This window comes from Halichoerus grypus, chromosome 6 (assembly GCF_964656455.1).
Source record: "Halichoerus grypus chromosome 6, mHalGry1.hap1.1, whole genome shotgun sequence".
NCBI classification, from domain to species: Eukaryota; Metazoa; Chordata; class Mammalia; order Carnivora; family Phocidae; genus Halichoerus; species Halichoerus grypus.
This window is the reverse complement of record NC_135717.1, coordinates 42,710,278-42,714,657: the sequence shown is the minus strand read 5'-3', so window position 1 is coordinate 42,714,657 and position 4,380 is coordinate 42,710,278. Positions and strand designations below refer to the sequence as shown.

General features: G+C 49.6%; 1 long non-coding RNA gene across 1 annotated transcript; it reads right to left on the bottom strand.

Moving 5' to 3' along the window:
- Nucleotides 1-412: 412 nt before the first annotated feature.
- On the bottom strand, nt 413-1,464 carry LOC144382083 (uncharacterized). The gene is made up of 3 exons (XR_013448483.1): nt 1,375-1,464; nt 1,063-1,250; nt 413-498 (listed from the first exon to the last, which is right to left on the bottom strand). It is a non-coding gene; the product is annotated as an uncharacterized LOC144382083 (long non-coding RNA).
- Nucleotides 1,465-4,380: the final 2,916 nt, after the last annotated feature.

Genomic DNA, 4,380 nt, shown 5'->3' with positions numbered 1-4,380 from the left:
GGGCCAGAAGCCTTAGCGTAGTACTAGGATTTTCTGGCAGTGTGGATGGATTTTTATCAGAAAGCTCTCAAATAACAATGCCTTTATATGATCTTATATTCTAGAACATCATAATAAAAATACACATCATATGTGTATACGTAGGTATATATACACACGGGCATGCGCACACACACACACACAATAGATTTAGCAGAACATTGAAAAGAAATATGATAGAGTGATCATGTTATAGCGCTGCAGGTAATTATATACAAAGATGAATGCTGGAGAACATGGATTTTTCTTATCTCATTGAAACCAGCCTCCAGCTTCTTTAATTTCAGAAATTGGGAAATGCAGGATTCTGTACGATGAACAATATTTTTAGTGAGATAATAAAAACACTGTGTAATTACATACTGTTTTTAAGCTGAGCGCTTGGCAAACGTGGCCTGAAATCTCGCTGCTGAGCTGGCCGTGCTTTTTGTTTGGTTGGGAAATGCTCATTTATATGTGCTGAAAAGAATTATAAATTTTAGAATATATGATAAACGTAGGTAAGCAGAGGGTGAATATAAGTCTTGCCGATTATTTTCTAAGGAAGACCAAATATACAATTAAGGGTTTCTTTATATAAATAGTGGTTCGTATACTCTCCTGTGTTCATTTATTTATATAAACATTCAACAGACTTCAAGTGGGTGTCTACCACATGCTTGAAATGTTATTGATGTATCTGGCAAACAAACAAACAAAAAAAAAACAGAAGGACGGCAGAATCCCCTCCATCTCAGGCTGAACATCATGAAGGTTTGCTCTGCCCTCACGCACTCCAGAGCCCTCTCTGGAAGGTCGGGGGGTCTGTCCCGTCTAGGCACCCTAACATCCCCAAGGCCTCCTAGTTTTCTCTCGGCTCCAGGAGAAGACAGAGAAGGCTTTCTCCAGCCAGAGCCCACCTCTACAGGGAGCCTCCCCCAGGCCGGCGACCGCAGCCAAGCGGGAGCCAGCCTGCACCGGGAAGCGGGGCTGCTCTGGAAGCAAAGGAGCAGTGCCCATGGACCTGGCCCCAAGGATGTGTACCTGCAGCAGGGCGGGGAGAAGCCAGGGCTGGGCTCTGAGCACAGGGTCCATTAGGGCAGACACGGTGTGGGCGGTCTGCCGAGGAGCATTCTTGCAGGACGCAGAGCTGAACGCGCAGACAGGGATCCAGGATGATGCTAACACCTTCCTAGCGCAGTTCCTAGAGCAGCGTACATCGTGACAGCCCACTGTAGGACAAGCAGAAACGCCAGAACCGTCAGTGTAAGAAGGACCCACAGGCACGGTAATGCTGCCGTGGGAATGCTGTGTGCATCAGCTTCCCAGGCTACAGTAACAAAGTATGAGAAACACCTGGCGGCTTAAAACAGCACCAACTCGTGACTGTGCAGTTCTGAAGGCCAGGGATCAGGATTCAGTTTCGCAGGAATGAAACCATGGTGTCCCAGGCCCTGCCCCTCTGCTGGGTGGAAGGGAGGCTTCTTTCTTCACCTTCCCCACGGCCCAGGCCAGCAGCCCTTGCAGCCCCTGGCCGGGGCCCCTGTGCATCTTCAGAGCCTGGGCCCCACATCTCAACTGCTCTGCCCTGCGTCACCTTCTCTTTCTCTGGAGGACGCTCCTGCTTCCTCCCTCTGATAAAGACCCTGGTGCTCACATTTAGGGCCCGTCTGCGTAATACAAGATAATCCCCCATCTCCAGATCCTTAATCACACCTGCAAAGTTCCCCTTGCCATGGGAGGGAACTGTCACCAGTTCCGGGGATTAGGACCTGGCAATCTCTGGGGGCCATGATTCAGACCACCACCCTTTGTATTCCATCCTACGAGGACCGTGCGGACACTGCGCCCATGAAAGCAAGAAACACACAGAAAGGAGAGGGACCTTATTGGCTCCTGTCTCCAAGCCAAGGCCACGTTCGTGAGGCTTGATGATAGCCATGCACGGACAGGGTTCCCAGAGAGTACCCCGTGCGCTCGGTGTGTATGGGATCCGTGCCATAAAGGCAGTTCTGGCCAGGTCCAGCAAACACCAGGGACTGCATGAGCGATGCTTTCCCTGGTCCTGAACTTGTAAAATGATGAACACACTCAGCACCGGGCACCGGCCTGGGGAGTAAGAGCCACCACAGTGGCCGGGTCCAAGCAGAGTGTCTGCATCTGTGTTCCCACCCCCTACCCAGCCAGGACGGTAGATGGAGAACATTCTGGACTGTGGTCAGAACAGCAACACACTCGGAGAGTCACAGTGTGCAGGGTTCAGGCTGCCTTCATATTTTCATTTTCTTCACCAGTCTGGCCCTAGAACAGCCAAACACAGAAGCATAACAGAGGTAGCCCCGACCACCCCTGCCACACCTTGTATGGTACCTATGCGTGGTATGGGCTGTAGCATCATGGCATATACCCATCCATCAGCTCATCCCTACCACATATGAGCGTGTACCCATCCATTAGCCCATCCCTATCACCTATGAGCCTGTACCCATCATCAGTCCATCCCTACCATATACAAGCATGTACCCATTCATCAGTCCATCTCTATCACATACGAGAATGTACCCATCATCAGCCCATCCCTACCACATATGAGCATGTACCCATCATCAGGCCATCCCTACCACATATGAGCATGTACCCATCATCAGCCCATCCCTATCACCAATGAGCATGTACCCATCATCAGTCCATCCCTACCACATATGAGCATGTACCCATCATCAGTCCATCCCTACCACATATGAGCATGTACCCATCATCAGCCCATCCCTACCACATACGAGCGTGTACCCATCATCAGTCTATCCCTATCACATATGAGCGTGTACCCATCATCAGTCCATCCCTATCACATACGAGTGTGCATTCATCCATCAGTCCATCCCTACCACATATGAGCATGTACCCATCCATCAGCCCATCCCTACCACATATGAGCATGTACCTATCATCAGCCCATCCCTACCACATATGAGCATGTACCCATCAACAGCCCATCCCTACCACATATGAGCATGTACCCATCATCAGTCCATCCCTATCACCAATGAGCCTGTACCCATCATCAGTCCATCCCTACCACATATGAGCATGTACCCATCATCAGTCCATCCCTACCACATATGAGCATGTACCCATCATCAGTCCATCCCTACCACATATGAGCATGTACCCATCATCAGTCCATCCCTACCACATATGAGCATGTACCCATCATCAGTCCATCCCTACCACATATGAGCATGTACCCATCATCAGTCCATCCCTACCACATATGAGCATGTACCCATCATCAGTCCATCCCTACCACATATGAGCATGTACCCATCATCAGTCCATCCCTACCACATATGAGCATGTACCCATCATCAGTCCATCCCTACCACATATGAGCGTGTACCCATCCATCAGCCCATCCCTACCACATACGAGCGTGTACCCATCATCAGCCCATCCCTACCACATACGAGCGTGTACCCATCATCAGCCCATCCCTACCACATACGAGCATGTACCCATCATCAGTCCATCCCTATCACATACGAGCATGTACCCAACATCAGTCCATCCCTACCACATACGAGCATGTACCCATCATCAGTCCATACCTATCACATACGAGCATGTACCCATCATCAGTCCATCCCTACCACATACGAGCGTGTACCCATCATCAGTCCATCCCTATCACAAATGAGCGTGTACCCATCATGAGTCCATCCCTACCACATACGAGCGTGTACCCATCATCAGTCCATCCCTATCACATACGAGCATGTACCCAACATCAGTCCATCCCTACCACATACGAGCATGTACCCATCATCAGTCCATACCTATCACATACGAGCATGTACCCATCATCAGTCCATCCCTATCACATATGAGCGTGTACCCAACATCAGTCCATCCCTACCACATACGAGCATGTACCCATCATCAGTCCATACCTATCACATACGAGCATGTACCCATCATCAGTCCATCCCTATCACATATGAGCATGTACCCAACATCAGTCCATCCCTACCACATATGAGCATGTACCCATCATCAGTCCATACCTATCACATACGAGCATGTACCCATCATCAGTCCATCCCTATCACATATGAGCGTGTACCCATCATCAGTCCATCCCTATCACATACGAGTGTGCATTCATCCATCAGTCCATCCCTACCACATATGAGCATGTACCCATCATCAGTCCATCCCTACCACATACAAGCATGTACCCATCATCAGTCCATCCCTATCACATATGAGCATGTACCCATCATCAGTCCATCCCTACCACATCTGAGGGTGTACCCATCCATCAGTCCAGCCCTATCACATACGAGCATGTACCCATCCATC